Consider the following 20,525-nt stretch of genomic DNA (forward strand, 5'->3'; position numbering starts at 1 on the left):
ACACAGCCATGTACACAACAACTGTCATTTTGCCATAAGAAAGCACTCAATGTTGAAGAGAAGTCCCACAAAGACTCGTAGCCCAAGATATGCTCATTAAAACCACATACACCATAACCATACATTCAGGAACATGGGCAGAAGGCTACCGCGTCACCTCAGAGCACAACTAATAGGCTACATTGGTCATTGTCCCTATACCCATCAAATAAAGCAAAACTAATATATCTCAACAGCAATTAGACCCGCAAAAGCAAGCAATGACAGATCAATGCATCTTTTAGATTGAAGTAAACAGCAAAAAGGCCTAAACTATACATTACATAAAAATACATCTGCCAAACAACCCTCCCTTACATGAGGGATAATAATTCTGCCATGGTGGCCGGGGCCATAAAGGTTGTAGCTTACCATTTAGATGAGTTGCAGCCTCCTCCATGCGGTGTTGAAGCTCATGCGAAGTTTGATTCCATTCTCCTTCCTGGAGAAAATGTACTTGTCAGGTCCCTTTCAAATGCCAGCTGGACAAGCTTGGCTTTTCGTTGATGTAACATGCTGAGTCTGTGTTCACTGCTATACGTTCTTCAGAGTGGAGAAGGAATTTTCGCACATTGCTGTAGATGTCCCAAATGTGAATATAAATCCCTGTTTCAGTGCAAACAGCACAGACAGCAATGCTGACAAAGGCCCGACGTATCTTTAAAGAACACTGAGTTAGGTCCATATGTTGTTGCTAGCTGTGGTTGCGATTTCACTTTGTTTCTTGCAAACTCTGCTTCCCCGGTTTAGTTTTGGTTAGAGCCAACAGGTCGTCAGATGCTAATGGCTTGGGTAACAAAGATGCAGGTGCTTGTTGTGATGTTACCCTCGTGCTGTTGGTGCTAGGTCCTGGCTCTTCTCAATCTTGTTGGTCAACAGTTAGAATGTAATACCTACCCATTCCCCACGCTAACTGGGGGGGGGGTCCTATCCCAGCTTTGCCACCCCGTAGAGCCAGCTCTGGCTAGGGCTGTGACTGTCATGGAATTTTGGGTGATGGTTATTGGTCAGCCAAATGACGTGGTCAACGTAAAAAACACATTTTCTCCTCTCCTCCGCTCCTGACTGCATGTGCTGCAGGGAAGGGGGTGTTGCCTAAGCAACCAAAGACTTGTTTGTTACAAAACCTTGCTTGTTTCAGCAAGGAGTGACAAAGTTCAATCACTTTGTAGAGGCCATGTAACAGCAGAAAAACACAATCTCACGAATGCCCGGCGGTTCCGTCTTCAGTCAGCTGTTCGTTCCACCCCAAAAATGATTATAATAATACGTTACGAGGGTTGTTTGATTTTCATGACGGTCTTCATCCATAACCGTCGGTTAGGTTACGCGGTTATATGGTAATTACGCTAGCCCTAGCTACAGCCATGTCACAGGGCAAAAGCTGCACACAGGCACACATACACTGCTCTTTTGAGAATTTAAAAACGTACACGCGGCACGCACACATTCGTTTTTTCTTTACTGTGTCGAATGAAGAGCAAGCGTTCTCAGATTGTGCACATGATGTGAATTAAAAAAGGGATCATATCCTGCCTGCATGTTGGCTGCAGGCCAAGCAGGACAGCCAGGTGTTGCAGCTCTTAAAAACACAATTTTGAAAAGCAGGCTTTGAATCCAGTGCTTGGGCCAGAAGCGTCATCACCGACTCACTCACTAGAGCTGCTTATAAAGAAGCAGAAAATCAATAMTGTACAATATTAACTAATATGAGAAGTCTGATTCAAATAGTTAATTGAACATCTGTAGATATTCAAAAAGCATGAGGACCACAGGGAATACATCCAGGTGGCCCTCATTATCAAATCTGTCCAAGTCTACGTTTAGTTTGTGTTACCCCCACACTATGAATTCTTACACTGCTACCAGGTTCACATTGGCGCCAGGCCCAGGGGCCCCCAGACTTCCAATAGGGGTGATTCCATGGGACAGGGGGTGGACTCTGTGCCSCTCTGCAAACAAGACCTCTTCCCATCTCATCTTGTTTTCACAGCTGACAAAAGGAGCCCAAAAGCAACCAGAAAGAGTCTATTTCAACAGAGCCTGGTCCAGACATGATCCCTATCCCCATTAGCACAACAGAGCATCGTGTAGCATTACAATAGGAGCATCCGGCCATGGCCTGACTGTACTGAAGACTAATCCATAAACATAACAATTATTTAGTCATGTGGCTTTGATGTATTTTCAGGGTAATTATATTTCCACTGTGATCTTTTATGCACACCAGCCCTGCATTCATCTATTTATCTGGCTATTATGTTTGTAGCATTCGAATTTTTCAATAATTATTTTATATGGCATAGTAGTCCAAATCAAATCTCATCCATCGCTTAGAAGGGTAAAAAGCTACAAGTCATTACATGTGATGTGTCCAATAAAAACACATTATAAGGCCTATCTGTCTGTCATTTTTATCTATTGTGAAACCTAATAACATATATTTTGGAAACAATTGGCCTCCATTGATTTGGTAAGCCACAGAGAGAGGGCCTCAATCACTGTGAGGAAATGGGAAACAGGACAAATAACAGGAAGTTGTCAGATGAGATAACCCTTCCACAACAGAAGCAGAAGAGAGAGACGCCTTTAGCGGGGTGGGGGCGAGATGCTGTGAGTCAAGAGAAAGGTCATTGTTTAACACTCTGGGACAATCACCAGAGGTCTTGATATTAGAGGTCGACCGATTTCAAGTTTTCATAACAATCGGAAATTGGTATTTTTGGGAGCCGATTTGCCGATTTTTTTTTTCTTTTTACACCTTTATTTAATCTTTATTTAACTAGGCAAGTCAGTTAAGAACACATTCTTATTTTCAATGACGGCCTAGGAACGTTCTGCCTCGTTCAGGGGCAGAACGACAGATTTTTAACCTTGTCAGCTCGGGGGATTCAATCTTGCAACCTTACAGTTAACTAGTCCAATGCTCTAACACCTGATTACATTGCACTCCACGAGGAGCCTGACTGTTAGCGAATGCAGTAAGCTAAGGTAAGTTGCTAGCTAGCATTAAACTTATCTTTAAAAAACAATCAATCAATGACTGTCATTGCTCCAATGTGTACTTAACCATAAACATCAATGCCTTTCTTAAAATCAATACACAAGTATATATTTTTAAACCTGCATATTTAGCTAAAAGAAATCCAGGTTAGCAGGCAATATTAACCAGGTGAAATTGTGTCATTTCTCTTGCGTTCATTCCACGCAGAGTCAGGGTATATGCAACAGTTTGGGCCGCCTGGCTCTTTGCGAACTAATTTGCCAGAATTTTACGTAATTATGACATAACATTGAAGGTTGTGCAATGTAACAGGAATATTTAGACTCATGGATYCCACCCGTTAGATAAAATACGGAACGGAATAAACGTTTTGTTTTCGAGGTGATAGTTTCCGGATTAGTCAAAGGTATATGGTTTAGAGAGAAATAGTCGAAGCGTTATAATTCCTGTAATAACTTGCGGCTGAATTTGAAAGGGGTTCCTTCGTTATTTTACCGTTCATGTCTTCCATAGAGAATGTCTTGATCTACTTCAAATAAGGTCTATGTTTCGTGCAGGCTTAAACCGCCTCGACGTTTTGATACCCGTGTAAATCTCACTAGGATAAGGTAACGTTTGTCAACATATTTTCATAAATCCACTCTACAAAAAAATGTATCTTCGCTTATATTTAGCCAATATTGATCAGAGTTACCTTGTCCTATGGATATCTACACAGTTATAAATATGGCACAGTGATGTAAGCCTACACGAAACACAGACCTTATTTTAAGTGAATCTAAAAATATCCTATAGAATAAATGAAGGAACCGCTTTTCAGATTTTGCTAGAAGGTGTCATGGGAATTATGACTCGCACTTTGGTTGTCAATTCTTACCATGCCCATTATTAAAATAGGATTTCCTGCATATAGAAATTAAAGTTTTTGTTTTCAACATTCATCACAGGTAACTTAAACTCTATTTTTATTCAAACAGTTGAGAGTATTTGTCTCCTAAGCAGACTCTTCAGTATCATTGTCACTTCAGAGCTGTGTGCGTGTGTGTGTATTTATGTATTATATTAAGTTAAAATAAAAGTGTTCATTCAGTATTGTTGCAATTGTCATTATTACAAAAATGTGTGTGTGTGTGTATGATATATATATTAAAATATAAAAAATAAAAAAATATATAAAATCGGCCGATTAATCGGTATCGGCCTTTTTTTGTCCTCCAATAATCGGTATTGACAAATCATAATCGGTCGACCTCTACTTGATATGGAATGAAATCAAGTTGTATTGGTCGCATACACATATTTTGCAGATGTTAACGCAGGTGCAGCTTCAACAGTGCAGTAATACCTAACAATACACACAAATCAAAAACATTTAAATAAAGAAATATCAAAACAAGCAATGTCTGAGTGCGGAATATAAATATATGTGTACAGTGGCTTGCGAAAGTATTCACCCCCTTGGCATTTTTCCTATTTTGTTGCCTTACAACCTGGAATTAAAATAAATTTTTGGGCGTTTGTATCATTTGAGTTACACAACATGCCTACCACTTTGAAGATGCAAAATATGTTTTATTGTGACACAAACAAGACATAAGTAAAAAATAAAAAATAAAAAGATAAAAGAAAACTTGAGCGTGCATAACTATTCACACCACCCCCCCCCCCAAAGTCAATACTTTGTAGAGCCACCTTTTGCAGCTGCAAGTCTCTTGGGGTATGTCTCTATAAGCTTGGCACATCTAGCCACTGGGATATTTGCCCATTCTTCAAGGCAATACATCTCCAGCTCCTTCAAGTTGGAAGGGTTCTGCTGGTGTACAGCAATCTTTAAGTCATACCACAGATTCTCAATTGGATTGAGGTCTGGGCTTTGACTAGGCCATTCCAAGACATTTAAATGTTTCCCCTTAAACCACTCGAGTCTTGCTTTAGCAGTATGTTAGGGTCATTGTCCTGCTGGAAGGTGAACCTCCGTCCCAGTCTCAAATCTCTGGAAGACTGAAACAGGTTTCCCTCAAGAATTTCCCTGTATTTTGCATCATCCGTCATTCCTTCAATTCTGACCAGTTTCCCAGTCCCTGATGATGAAAAACATCCCCACAGCATGATGCTGCCACGACCACCATGCTTTACTGTGGGGATGGTGTTCCCGGGGTGATGAGGTGTTGGGTTTGCGCCAGACATAGTTTTTTCCTTGATGGTCAAATTTTTGTCTCTTCTGACCAGAGTACCTTCGTCCATATGTTTGGGGAGTCTCCCACATGCCTTTTGGCGAACACCAAACGTGTTTGCTTATTTTCTTTAAACAATGGCTTTTTTTCCTGGCCACTCTTCTGTAAAGCCCAGCTCTGCGGAGTGTACGGCTTAAAGTGGTCCTGTGGAGCTTTGCAGCTCCTTCAGGTTTATCTTGGGTCTCTTTATTGCCTCTCTGATTAATACCCTCCTTGCCTGGTTCGTGAGTTTTGGTGGGCYGCCCTCTCTTGGCAGGTTTATTGTGGTGCCATATTCTTTCCATTTTTTAATAATGGATTTAATGGTGCTCCATTAAGTTTCAGATTTTTGTTTATAACCCAACCCTGATCTGTACTTCTCCACAACCTTTCCCTGACCTGTTTGGAGAGCTCCTTGGTCATCATGGTGCCGCTTGCTTTGCGGTATTGCAGATTCTGGAGCCTTTCAGAACAGGGGTATATATACACTGAGATCATGTGACAGATCATGTGACACTTAAATAAAGTCCACCTGTGTGCAATCTAACTAATTATGTGACTTTTGAAGGTAATTGGTTGCACCAGATCTTATTTAGGGGTTTCATAGCAAAGGGGGTGAATACATACGCACGTTTTTTATTTTGTAGAATTCTTTGAAACAAGTACATTTTTTTCCCACTTCACCAATTTGGACGATTTTGTGTATGTCCATTACATGAAATCCAAATAAAAATCTATTTAAATTACAGGTTGTAATGCAACAAAATAGGAAAAACACCAAGAGGGATGAATACTTTTGCAAGGCACTGTAGGTAATGGTGTGTATAGACAGTATGACAAACTGCCAGTCAATACATTATTGAACGAGACATTCACAAGAGACTTCTAGACATCGTCTGTTGGCCTAAATCTCACGCATGCAGGCTGTAACACATAACTCTAAATTCTGTAGAAGTATCAGACAGAAAGGCTCATGATATAGCTCATTTAACAGGATTCTAAAGATGGTAGTTTTGTCATTATTCAGAGGACCTAAAAAGAGGTTTCCAGAATTAAAAAAGGAAATGTTGCATTCAACAACACTGCATAATTTGCACATTGCTCATGCAGCCCCAGCCGACTACAACATCTTGGCGAAGGGATGACAGAAGTGATAGGGAAGAGGAGCCAGGACCAAGTGATAGCGAGGTGTGGTGTAATAAATCACACAGTCGGTCATGTCTGGCTCCAACTGCCTCCTCCACACCCGAGGCTTTTAGCAGCCATAGTCAGCAGTGGGCCTTGAGAAATATGGAGTTTTAATGGACAAGGAGAAACCAGAACGGCAAATGCCTTTGGTCACACATTCATTTTGAATGAAGTGCAGTTCCTGTGGAGTTTAACCCCCCCATCAGGCCCCAGTTCTTTTCCCCTACTCGTCTGTGGAATACACTGCTTCTCCATAACTTACATACCACATACACACGTTTCAATAACATTTATTTTGATAGGCCAGTTTGTAGACCTATTCCACTTATTGAGGGTACAATAATAACGTTGTAATATTTCTTCATTTTGATGTGTATTGTCAGGTACACCGAATGTGTTCTTTCCATGACAGACGGACCAGGTGAATTCAGGGGAAAGCCATGATCCCTCATTGATGTCACTTCAATCAGTGTAGATGAAGGGGAGGAGACAGGTTAAAGAAGGATGTCTTGAGTCAATTGACACATGGATTGTGTATGTGTGGCATTTAGAGGGTGAATMGGCAAGACAAAGGATGTAAGTGCCATTGAAAAAAGTATGAGGTGACAGGCACACCGATTTCAGTGTGTCAAGAACTGCAACGCTGACGGGTTTTTCATGCTCAACAGTTTCCTGTGTATCAAGAATGGTCCACCACCCAAAGGATATCCAGCCAACATGACCCAACTGTTGGAAGCAATGGAGTCAACATGGGCCAGCATCCCTGTGGAACACTTGACACCGTGTAGAGTCCATGCCCTGTCTAATTAAGGCTGTTCTGAGGGCAAACGAGGGTGCAACTCAACATTAGGAAAGTGTTCCTAAGGTTTTGTACACTCGGTGTACTGCACTGTTGGAGCTAGAAACATGAAGCATTTTGCTACACCTGCGATAACATCTGCAAAATGTGTACCCGACCAATAAAAATGTATTTGTACAGCAGCTTTGGATTGGTGAATTGTTCCAACTTCCAGGTTATGAGGTAAAAATCTAAGCGTAAGAAAAAAGGAAAAAGCGCTGCCTGCCTCCCTGAACCAACTACAGTAATCACTTGTGACCCATAAGCATGGTGGGAGTGGGACAGAAAGTAGAGACAACAGAGCACTGAACCAAAGCCTAGTGACTACCGTGACAGTGGCAACCCATAATCCTTCCTGTTCAATGACCTGGTTCTGGGGAAGGAGGAAGAAGAGTGTGTCTGAAAGAGAGGAGAGCGAGCAAGAGGGAGAAATAGAATGTGAGTGTGTGTGTGACTGAGTGGAGGGCACATCGATGTCAGTGGAAGCGTTACTGGAAATGTCAACCCCCCCCTCTCTCCCATTTGTCCTCCTCCTCTTCCTGTCTTCCTGGAAGCCTTAAAATGTGTGTGCCTGCTACATCTGTCAGAACACACGTTATAAAACTAATAATGACAATCATGGTTATAGCAGGCCCTTTCTGGGCCATCTGTACGGGGGAATAGGGAGTTTTTACCTCCTACTACCCCAGGGAGAGAGTTGAACGACTCACTGAGATGATTCATAGATCTAATTTCACACAACCCAGGGAAGAATGCGCTTGAGATGCCCTTCAATGAAATGGCAAATAAATGGCTTGTTTATTTTTTTACCGGCAAAGCAGAAAGGAGAGTGATAGAACAAAACTTACCAGTCAAAACGTTGGATGTTAATTCCATGGTTACAAAGACTAAGTGAAAGATTTCATGATAAAACAGAGATTAAATAAATGTAGGGCTACAGCAAGTAGTGAAAACAGCCCCTAGACAGACCATACTAGTCAGTTGGGCCCCGCCCAAATCTTTCATTCTCTTATCCACACAGAACTCTGGGATAGAGGAGAGCGTTCCCATGTGGCATCACATGGTCACTGATGAGTACCATCGGGTGATAGAAGAGGAGGGGGGACAACATGGGAGAGGGGGGGTTATCTAGATGGGCCTCACTCTTGCCTGTCTGCCTGCCTTTCCCAGCATCCCCTGGGAGGGCCAAAACAGAGGGTCAGGACTCAGGAGCCATATGCAAATCAGGGGACCCTGTGAAGGGGGAAGGGAGTAGCAGCACCTAGCTGGGGCATGCAGCCGTAAAGGAGAAGATGCAGGTCAGGTTTTTTAACATGCCTCCTCCTCCATCAGTCTTTATCTCTGATCTGTGGATGGCTAGGCAAAACATTATCATCCCATGGATGGACAGACCATTGGCCTTGTAGGAAGAGAGAGAGATCCAGAAGTTATGGTGGTTTCCTTGCAGATAGAAATAAAACTGTAGAGAACTGACACAAACCACTCAATTTCATTAGTATGCAATAACAGAGCAATTATTAAAGCACTATGTAACAGTGTAATAACAGTGTTAGTACACAGAAGGATTTCCGTTAGTAAAATGTGGCGCCAGACAACATGACCGGGAAGATTTTTTATGTACCATTTGAGAAATCTATCAGACCCATATGCACTGGGTGAGTAACCCATTAGGGCATCCAACCACGGTGCTCAGAATGACACAAATCACATTTACATTATGGTAATGCATCTTAACAGAACATGTAACTCATGTCATGAAGCAGCCAATAAAACAGCACTTTCAAACATTTGCCAAAAAACAATTTGAGAACACCATTCTTAACTGATAGTGGTTCCATATGTAACCGATAAAATCTCTGTTAGAAAGAGGGGGAATCTAAAGATGCAACAACTGGGATGGGTTGCTAATACGACCAGGATTGTACATTTGGCTTCTGGATAACCAAAGAAAGTTGATATGAAATCCAGTAGAACGGGAGAGAAATTAAATGGCGGTCCAATAGGGAAGTAAATGGAAATACATTTGTATTTCCATTTATTATAATTAATTATAATCACTCCTGTCTATACATAAATAAAAATAATAAAAAAATACTTCACCAGCAAGCATGACTTAGCCACAGAGAACTCGAGGACAGGATCATTAGCTTACTTGAAAAAGCTCATAGGCCTAGGCCTATGCCTATTTGGGTAGCCCACAATTTGGGCAGCCCGCGTGGCAATAGGCCTGCCTAGCTGATTACGGAGTTGCAGCTGTCAGCGAAAAGCATCTAAAATATATATGTGTGTGACTATAATGTTTCTTGAGTATAATTAAAACAAGAAGGGTTATGTGGCAAAGACGTAGGTGAGTCTCTCTCCAAAATGGCTCAGCTGTCTCCCGCCAACTTTTGGCAATTCATTGTTTCATTGTGTGTATTGTTTGCCCTCTGATTCATTTGTTGTATCAATTCCCCATAACATATGTCATCAGTAGTAAATGTACCGTTACTCATTATTTGGTTACATACATTTCTGTTAACTTCACTAGGGTAGGGGGCAGCATTCGAAGTTTTGGATGAAAAGCGTGCCCAAATTAAACTGCCTGCTACTCAGGCCCAGAAGATAGGATATGCATATAATTAGTAGATTTGGATAGAAAACACTCTAAAGCTCCCAAAACMGTTAAAATAATGTCTGTGAGTATAACAGAACTGATATGGCAGGCGAAAACCAGAGGAAAATCCAACCAGGAAGTACTATTATTTTCAAAGGCTGTTTTTCCATTGAAAGCCTATCCACGATACAAAGACTTAGGACCCAGTTCACGAGCTCCGTGGCTTCCTCTACACGTAGCCAGTCTTTAGGCATTGTTTCAGGCTTTTACTCTGAAAAATTAGGGAGATACAGCACTTTCAATCAGTGGCCAGTGGAAATTTCCATTCATCAGCCATGCGCCTGATCGGGAACGCGCCTTTCTTGTTTAGCCTTTCCTATTGACGAAGCTTTTGTCCGGTTGAAATATTATTGATTATTTATGACAAAAACAACCGGAGGATTGATTTTAAACATCGTTTGGCATGTTTCTACTAACTTTTATTGTACTTTTTTTAAACTTTTCATCTGGAATTAGTGCACGCGCCTTAAGCATTCGGATTACTGGACAAAATGCGAACAAAAAGGAGGTATTTGGTCATAAAGAGGGACATTATCGAACAAAACAAACATTTATTGTCTAACATGGAGACCTGGGAGTGCCACCAGATGAAGATCATCAAAGGTAAGTGATTTATTTTAATGCTATTTCTGACTTTTGTAACACTCTCCTTGGCTGGAAAAATGCTGTATGGGTTTCTGTGGCTAAGTGCAGACCTAACATAAATCGCAAAGTGTGCTTTCTCTGTAAAGCCTTTTTGAAATCTGACACAGCGGTTGCATTAAGGAGAAGTTTATCTTTATTCGTATGTTCAACACTTGTATCGTTTATCAATGTTTGTGATGAGTATTTCTGTAATTTGATGTGGCTCTCTGCACTTTCACCGGATTGTTTGAGACAATGCATTTCTGACCATAATGGAAACTGAGATTTTTGGATATAAATATGAACTTTATCGAACAAAACATACATGTATTGTGTAACATGAAGTCCTACGAGTGCCATCTGATGAAGATCATCAAAGGTTAGTGATTCATTTTATCTCTATTTCTGCTTTTTGTGACTCCTCTCTTTGGCTGGAAAAATGGCTGTATGGTTTTCTGTGACTAGGTGCTGACKTAACATAATCGCATGGTGTGCTTTCGCAGTAAAGCCTTTTTGAAATCGYACACTGTGGTTGGATTTACAAGAAGTTTATCTTTAAAATGGTGGATAATACTTGTATGTTTGAGGAATTTTAATTATGGGATTTCTGTTGTTTTGAATTTGGTACCCTGCAATTTCACTGGCTGTTGTCGAGGTGGGACGCTAGCGTACCAGAGAGGTTAATGCATTTATTAAATTAGTTATTTACCGTTTTCATTCTCACAGTTTAAATGTTGTTTGCAGAGTTCAAAACAAGTTTATTTCATAACCATCATTTACGAGATTTGTCAATTTTCATTGTCTTTTGTTTAGGGGTGCTGCCCCATGTGTCTGGTTTCTCTGTCCTGATAATGTTGAGGTAGCGATTTATCAGGAGGTGCTGCAGCACCCTCAGCACCCCTACATGTTGAGGTAGAGCTTTATCAGGAGGTGCTGCAGCCCCCTCAGCATCCCTACATGTTGAGGTAGAGCTTTATCAGGAGGTGCTGCAGCCCCCTCAGCACCCCTACATGTTTAGGTAGAGCTTTATCAGGAGGTGCTGCAGCACCCTCAGCACCCCTATATGTTGAGGTAGCGATTTATCAGGTGGTGCTGCAGCACCCTCAGCACCCCTACTTCCAGCTATCATTGTGAATGATAATATATTAAAACTATGAAGGGAAAAGGAGGATATCTAGTCAGTTGTACAACTGAATGCATTCAACTGAAATGTGTCTTTCGCATTTAACCCAACCGCTCTGAACCAGAGAGGTGCAAGGGGCTAGTTCCTCAGAGTAAGCTATTTGAAAAATCTTTCCAACAGTCTCCCCTTCGATAATCACCAATCATCGATGTGAAAGCGCAATACAACGTGCAATTGGACCACTTGGACCTGATAATGTGCCTCTGTACGCCAGACAGGGAGAGGTTGAAAATGTCAGTGAAGACACTTGCCAGTAGGTCAGCGCATGCTCTGAGTACACGTCTTGGTAATCCGTCTGGCCCTGTGGCCTTGTGAATGTTGACCTGTTTAAAGGTCTTACTCACGGAGAGCATGATCACACAGTCGTCCGGAACAGCTGATGCTCTCATGCATGCTTCAGTGTTGCTTGCCTCAAAGCAAGCATAGAAGTAATTTAGCTCATCTGGTTGGCTCATATCACTGGGCAGCTCGCGGCTGTGCTTCCCTTTGTAGTCTGTAATAGTTTGCAAGACCTGCCACATCCGACGAGTGACGGAGCCAGTGTAGTACGATTCAATCTTAGTCCTGTATTGACGCTTTGCCTGTTTGATGGTTTGTCTCAGGCAATAGTGTTATTTTTTTTTATAAGCGTCTGGGTTAGAGTCTTGCTCCTTGAAAGCGGCAGATCTACCCTTTAGCTCAATGCGGATGTTGCCTGTAATCCATGGCTTCTGGTTGGGGCATGTACGTACGGTCACTGTGGGGACGACGTCATCGATGCACTTATTGATGAAGCCAGTGACTGATGTGGTGTACTCCTCAATGCCAATCGGAAGAATCCGGAATATTATTCCAGTCTGTGCTAGCAAAACAGTCTTGTAGCTTAGCATCTGCGTCATCTGACCACTTTTTTATTGACAGAGTCACTGGTGCTTCCTGCTTTAGTTGTTTGTAAGCGGAATCAGGAGGATAGAATTATGGTCAGATTTGCAAATGGAGGGCGAGGGAGCGTTTTGTATGAGTCTCTGTGTGTGGAGTAAAGGTGGTGTAGAGTTTTTCCCCTCTGGTTGCACATTTAACATGCTGGTAGAAATTAGGTAAACGAATTTAAGTTTCCCTGCATTAAAATCCCAGCCACTAGTAGCGCCGCCTCTGGATGCTTGCTTGTTGCTTATGGCAGTATACAGCTCATTGAGTGCGGTCTTAGTGCCAGCATCGGTTGTGTGGTGGTATGTAGACTAGAAGTCGACCGATTATGATTTTTCAACGCTGATACGATTATTGAGGACCAAAAAAGCTGATACCAATTAAAATCGGTCGATTTTTATATATATAATATTATATATTATATATATATATTATTATATTTATATATATATATATTTGTAATAATGAAATACTGAATGAACACTTATTTTAAATTAATATAATCAATCAAAAAATCAATTTAAAGTCTCAAATAATAATGAAACAATTACGATTGGTTTTAAATAATGCAAAAACAGTGTTGGAGAAGAAAGTAAAAGTGCAATATGTGCCATGTAAAAAAGCTAACGTTTAAGTTCCTTGCTCAGAACATGAGAACATATGAAAGCTGGTGGTTCCTTTTAACATGAGTCTTCAATATTCCCATGTAAGAAGTTTTAGGTTGTAGTTATTATAGGACTATTTCTCTCTATACCATTTGTATTTCATATACCTTTGAATATTGGATGTTCTAATAGGTACTTTAGTATTGCCAGCCTAATCTCGGGAGTTGATAGGCTTGAAGTTATAAACAGTGCAATGCTTGAAGCACAGCGAAGAGCTGCTGGCAAATGCAGGAAAGTGCTGTTTGAATGAATGCTTACGAGCCTGCTGCTGCCTACCACCGCTCAGTCAGACTGCTCTATCAAATCATAGACTTAATTATAATAAACACAGAAATACGAGCCTTAGGTTCATTAATATGGTCAAATCCAGAAACTATCATTTCGCAAACAAAACATTTATTTTTTCAGTGAAATACAGAACTGTTCCGTATTTTATCTAACGGGTGGCATCCCTAAGTCTAAATATTGCTGTTAACATTGAAGGTTGTGCAATGTATGTCATAATTATGTACAATTCTGGCAAATTAAATACGGTCTTTGTTAGGAAGAAATGGTCTTCACACAGTTTGCAACGAGCCAGGCGGCCCAAACTGCTGCATATACCCTGACTCTGCTTGCACAGAACGCAAGAGAAGTGACACAATTTCCCTAGTTAAAATAAATTCATGTTAGCAGGCAATATTAACTATATATGCAGGTTAAAAAATATATACTTGTGTATTGATTTAAGAAAGGCATTGATGTTTATGGTTAGGTACAACGACTGTGCTTTTTTCGCAAATGCGCTTGTTAAATCACCCGTTTCGCAAAGTAGGCTGTGATTCAATGATAAATTAACAGGCACCGCATCGATTATATGCAACGCAGGACAAGCTAGATGAACTAGTAATATCATCAACCATGTGTAGTTAACTAATGATTATGTTAAGATTGATTGTTTTTTATAAGATACGTTTAATGCTAGCTAGCACCTTACCTTGTCTCCTTGCTGCACTCGCATAACAGGTAGTCAGCCTGCCACGCAGTCTCCTCGTGGATTGCAATGTAATCGTCCACAATCGGTGTCCAAAAATGCAGATTACCGATTGTTATGAAAACTTGAAATCAGCCCTAATTAAAATCGGCCATTCCGATTAATCGGTCGACCTTTAATGTAGACGGCTACGAAAAATACAGATAAACTTTCTTGATAAATAGTGTGGTCTACAGCTTATGAGATACTCTACCTCAGGCGAGCAAAACCTTGAGATGTCCTTAGATTTCGTGCACCAGCTTTTGTTTACAAATATACACAGACCGCCACCCCTTGTCTTACCGGAGGCAGCTGTTCTATCTTGCCAATGCAGCGTAAACCCAACCAGCCGTATGTTATCCGTGTCGTCGTTCAGCCACGACTCGGAGAAACATATGATATTCCAGTTTTTAATGTCCCGTTGGTAGGATATTCGTGATTGTAGCTCGTCTATTTTGTTATCCAATGATTGTATGTTGGCTAATCAGACTGATGGTAGAGGCAGATTACCCACTCACCGCCGGATCCTTACAAGGCACCCCGTACCTACGTCCCTGATATCTCTGTCTCTTTCTGATGCAAATGACAGTGGGGGGGGGTGGGTTACGTTGCATCGGGCCTTGTCGGATGTCTGAAGTAAATTCTTAGCYTCCGACTCGTTAAAGAAAAAATATTTGTCCAGTGCGAGGTGTCCTGATATCCAGAAGCTATTTTTGGTCATAAGAGACAGTGGCAGCAACATTATGTACAAAATAAAAACAAAAGTTAACATTAACGCAAAAAAAACAACACAATAGCACAATTGTTTAGGAGTCCGTAAACGGCAGCCATCTCCTCCGGCGCCATTCTTTCTATTTTTGATCTCGCATTAGTTGACTTATAACTTTTCGATTTTTATCATTTTAATTCAGATTTTTATGATTAACCACATGACAACAATTTTGAGAAACAAAAATGTTACTGAAATTGAACTGTTCCACGAAATTGCGCATATGAAAATCATAACTGGCATGCAGAATGGTAGAAATAGTAATCTTCCAACTCACGTGCCGCCTATGAAGTCTTTCTAAAATAATTGCCTCCACGTTTCCATGGTGAGATTTTGCCTATAGGCTCCTTTGAAGCAAGGTAAGATATGCCTCATCATATGAAATAAAACATTCAGGTTTCAAATAATTAAATGTTTTCAAAATGCATACTGCCTCCAGCTCACATTGTAAAGTGGTGGGTGACGCGCTGATAGCCTGTTGCCTGCAATAGAATGAATGGGAGGCGCGCTTCAATTACCAGTTGAGAAATAAAAATAATTGCTATTTTTAATTCTGCACCAAAACTTTTAACACTTGATTGCATTTAGAATTGTTGTGCAGAGAATGGGCTTATAAAAGCATGTTTTAGTACAGCAGCAACCAGCTGCAGGAGAAATCCTGCTCAAAATAGGCTCTGTATGCTGTGCGTGTGTAATAGTTGTGTTGTATAAATAAGATACATGATGAATAACAAAAATAGTCAGGCCAATTTAATTCCACTAAATGATGCAAATTAACCTATAGACTGATAAGCATGACGGTCAAATGTATATACATAATGAATAAAAAGCATCAATGAATAAAAAGCATTATTTTGTGCTGGATTTTCCTTCTCCTGGTCATTCTGGCCAGAAACAGTTTTATTTATGGGGGGGCAAAAGCCTGCAATTGCTGGCTAACAGAAACACTGCTACACAGGTAACACTTTACATAAAGTAGGCCTATTACAGAACATAGTCTAATTTGACATTGTGGCTCCATCGACCAACCACGCGATTGGCTTCAATGTATTGCTAACTTGCACTTTTTCAAAAGATGTGGGAAAATGATAACCAAAACAAGAAGTTACTTTGGCACGCTCTGAGTCATAATGAGAGGAGAGAGAGAGAGGCCAACTGCAGTGCAAACCTTCAGAATACCATCTCTGTGATCTCTCAAACCATGGGCAGCAGTCCAAAACATTTCTAATGAACGTTTAGCGCTTCTGACACTCATCTGGAAACATGGTGGTGAGTTCTGTTCAGCCTCACCGGGCAATTCATGGGCTGTCGTCTGAAGCTGTTCTATGGAAAGGAGTCAACCAAAGACCAGGAGCCCAAGGTGAGAACAAACTCTTGACCCGGAATATTTTGAAACCTTGAAATCCTTGGAACTGTAAAGAATTTCTAGAGCACGAAGAGGAATATTTATGGATTCAACATCAGTTCAGACTATAGACAGAGTGGCATCAAAGCAGCCGTGATACTTTGGACATATCAGAGCAGTCTGTGTTACATGAAAATGTTATCATCCTTGACACAGACATGCTTGAACATCTTATGAACACGATCAATAATGTTGCATTGTTTAGAAGTAGCTGGCACAGTTTAGGAAAGACAGACAGAACACATTTTGGACACACATGATAAATATCCACTATTCTTTCATAATAATAGGTATACTAGCCTTACTTGCCATTTTATTGTGAAAGCTTTGTTGGCACATGTGAACTTTAATAATATACTGTGCGAGATAATGTAAGGATCTGCATCTTATTGATGGTAAATAAATATTTACAGTGTGGCTTTATTAACGGTGAACCATCACACCATTGCTCTGGCAGCTGTCTTTGTTCGTGTCGCTGACTAAAAATCAGGCATGTGTTTCTTGATCGCTTTATGAACAAATTCCTGTCAACTACAGGTAACTGTCAAAATAAAAGAAACATCAACATAAAGTGTATTGATAGGGCGTTGGGCCACCACGAGCCATCAGAACAGCTTCAGTGAGCCTTGGCATAGATTCTACAAGTGTCTGGATTCAACGCCATTCTTCCACAAGAAATTCCATAATTTTGTATTTTGTTGATGGTGGTGGAAAACTCTCTCAGATGCAGCGCCAGAATCTCCAGTAAGTAAGTTAAGATCTGGTGACCGTAAACCCCTTATGCTCCTTTGAGACCCCTCTTTCAAAGTCACAGATCTACACCCACAATAACATTTGCTAAATATGTATACGTGACCAATACAATTTGATCTCTTCTTCTAGCCATGGTAGACAAAATAATGGGCAACTGGGAATTTTCATACATGACCCTAAGCATGATGGGATGTTAATTGCTTAATTAACTCAGGAATCACACCTGTGTCGAAGCACCTGCTTTCATTATGCGTTTTATCCCCAATTTACTCAAGTGTTACCTTTATATGCTGTTTGTTTAGGATTTGAGTTTACGATATTAAAACATTATTTGACATTTACTGCTTACGAAGACAGCTAACGTTAGCTTGCATTAACTGATTTAGCTAACTAATGTTAGTTTTGTGGATTGCGTTAAGGGAATTAGCTAGCGGAAATACTTTTTAGATAAACTATAGTATAAGCAAATGCGATAGTATTTAAGGCAAGCAAACACATCTATTCACTAGTTAGCTAGCTAACGGTAACATTAACTACTTGGGACACAATATATTTTTACAACTAACGTCAACTTGTTCTATATGTGACAACTGTGCAATCCTGGGACGCTGCTGTTCAGAAGGGCCTCGCTGACTCCCAATTCCACCATAGAAAACAGACAATCGATCAAGGTTCACTTTACCCAGTGTCCTTTAGCTATCCATAATCTTAGTAAATTGTGAACACTTAAAACGTTACTTCGTTGTGTTTTAAATCAGTTAGCTAGTAAAAAAAAATGCCCATTTGGTTAGCGTTTACTTGCTAGCTAGAAAACAGTCAAATGTAGCTAATGTTACTTACTCATTGAAAAGCAGACAAATGGTTTCCGAAGGGGAACTACGACGGTGATTTCTTCTGTCAATGTTATTTTTATTGCCAAACAGATTGTGGATGACTCTCTTCAGTGACCGTGTTTTGAAAGTCCGAATTATTGCAACAGAGGGATCTCCACAAAACTGTGCCTGTGTTGGCTGATAGTAGTAAACCAGAGCTATGAAAACAATGTCTGCCGGTCYGAGGCACAGAGCCTGCATCATGTTGTCCCAGAAACAAAGAGCAACACAGCTTCCTAGCGGACAAATGGGAGAAATACAGTAGTGAGGAGAGAGAGGGTAGTTTATTTATGTTATAGAGGCGCACGAGCAGAATGTACACTTGTGCTTAGCCTCCAGTTGAAAGCATGTATGTTTGAAGACGTAATGACAGAAATGTACTGCACTTTTTGTAGAGAAAAAACACATAGGACTACCTTTTCCTTCAGATACCCTATATTGTCCTTTTTTAGGTAAGCAACATATGAGACTGACCCAATTAATCCCTTTGGTGATACCAATAATGTAGCTAGCAAATTTACAAGATAGCGACAGTGGTTCCCTTGGTAACCAAACACACATACTTGCTAGTTTAGCAACCCAAACCATCAGTCCTAGCTTGCTATTATGAAAATCGAATTGAAAAATGACAATATTTTCAATTCGAATTTTGCTTTCAAAAGCAACTCAAACATAGAACACATTACCAAAAGTCTCGTTGAACATCTCATTCAAAAATCATGGGCATTAATATGGAGTTGGTCCTACCTTTGCTGATATAACAGCCTCCATACTTCTGGGAAGGCTTTCCCACTAGATGTTGGAACATCGCTGCTGGGACTTGCTTCCATTCAGCCACAAGAGCATTAGTGAGGTCGGGCACTGATGTTGGGCGATTAGGCCTGGCTCGCAGTCGGCATTCTAATTCATCCCAAAGGTGTTCGATGGGGTTGAGGTCAGGGCTCTGTGCAGGCCAGTCAAGTTCTTCCACACTGGTATCGACAAACCATTCCTGTATGGACCTCGCTCTGAACACTGGGCATTGTCATGCTGAAACAGGAAAGGGCCTTCCCCAAACTGTTGCCACAATGTTGGAAACAGAATATTCTTCCTCCACCAAACTTTACAGTTGCCACTAGGCATTCAGGCAGGTAGCGTTCTCCTGGCAATATTTGGGGTTAACTGTCAAGTGTAAATGTGTTTCTGAATGAGAAGTGACAAATGATGTAATGCATTTCTTGTGACTTGAATGGTAATGAATGGATCCATTATGCTGCCACATGCCAAGGCCACAACACAATGTATGTGTGGTGGTGCTGGTGGCGGAGTGAAGTGAGACTGCAAATGTACACTCACCGGACAGTTTATTAGTTACACCCATCTAGTACCTGGTRGGACCCCCTTTGCCTCCAGAACACCCTGAATTATTCAGGGCATTGACTCTACAAGTCGGTAAACATTCCACAGGCGTGCTGCATGTTGGTCCATGCTGACACGATGGCAATCATGCAGTTGCTGCAGTTTGGACAGCGCTACACCTTTGACACCAGGCAGGATGGGTCCATGGACTCATGCTGCTTACACCAAATCCTGCCTCTGCCATCAGCATGCTGCAACAGGAACCGGGATTCGTCTGACCAGGCAATATTTTTCGACTCAATTGTCCAATGTTGGTGATSGCGTGCCCACTGGAGAAACTTCTTGTTTTTAGCTGATAGGAGTGGAACCCGGTGTGTCTTCTGCTTCAATAGCCCATCCGTGACAAAGATCAATGAGTTGTGCGTTCCAAGATGCTGTCTGCACACCACTGTGCCGTTATAGGTCTGTTTGTGGCTTGACTGTTGGCTTGCACAATTCTTGCCATTCTCCTTCCACCTCATCAATGAGCTGTTTTCGCCCACAGGACTGCTGCTGACTGAATGTTTTTCGCACACTTTGAGTAAACCCTAGAACCTGTCGAGCTTGGAAAGCCCAGGAGGGCGGCAATTTCTGAGATGCTGGATCCGCTTTGCCTGGCACCGACGATCATACCACACTCAGTCGTTTAGAATGGTTAAAACAAGTGACCTAACGTTCAATCGAAACTGAATGTCTCAATGCCTGCCTGCAGTGACCATGAACTCACTATCGGAGCGAACCATTTTCGTGAACAGGTATATCTAATAAACTGTCCAGTGTGTGTGTGTGTGTAAAGTCCCCACTCCATCCTATTCAGTCATGCATCTTTGCCTTTTAAATTACTTGGATCCACACTGACACGAACCTCATCCCCAGGCTAATGTGCACTGAACCAGATTACATTGACACTAACAGTAGGAGCTAAAGTCTGGGCCGCAAAAAGATGAAGATGTGAGAAAAAAAATTAGAATAGAATACTGTGTGCAGTTCACACAAACAAAACAAACTGAGACACCCCATC

The 20,525-nt window shown here is 41.1% G+C and overlaps 1 protein-coding gene across 5 annotated transcripts in view; it reads right to left on the reverse strand.

Annotated features, from left to right (window-relative positions):
* The window catches only part of LOC111960718 (CUE domain-containing protein 1), a 60,703-nt gene extending 42,338 nt beyond the window's left edge, over nt 1–18,365 (reverse strand). For 4 of the 5 annotated variants that reach the window (XM_023982898.2, XM_023982897.2, XM_070438998.1 and 1 more), the window contains exon 1: nt 18,096–18,365. The gene's annotated coding sequence lies outside the window, so the exon portion shown is untranslated. The remainder of the gene's footprint in view (nt 1–18,095) is intronic. The other variant, XM_070439000.1, reaches the window with a different exon arrangement.
* Between the last annotated feature and the right edge of the window lie 2,160 nt (nt 18,366–20,525).

Source organism: Salvelinus sp. IW2-2015, linkage group LG4p (assembly GCF_002910315.2).
Source record: "Salvelinus sp. IW2-2015 linkage group LG4p, ASM291031v2, whole genome shotgun sequence".
NCBI lineage: Eukaryota > Metazoa > Chordata > Actinopteri > Salmoniformes > Salmonidae > Salvelinus > Salvelinus sp. IW2-2015.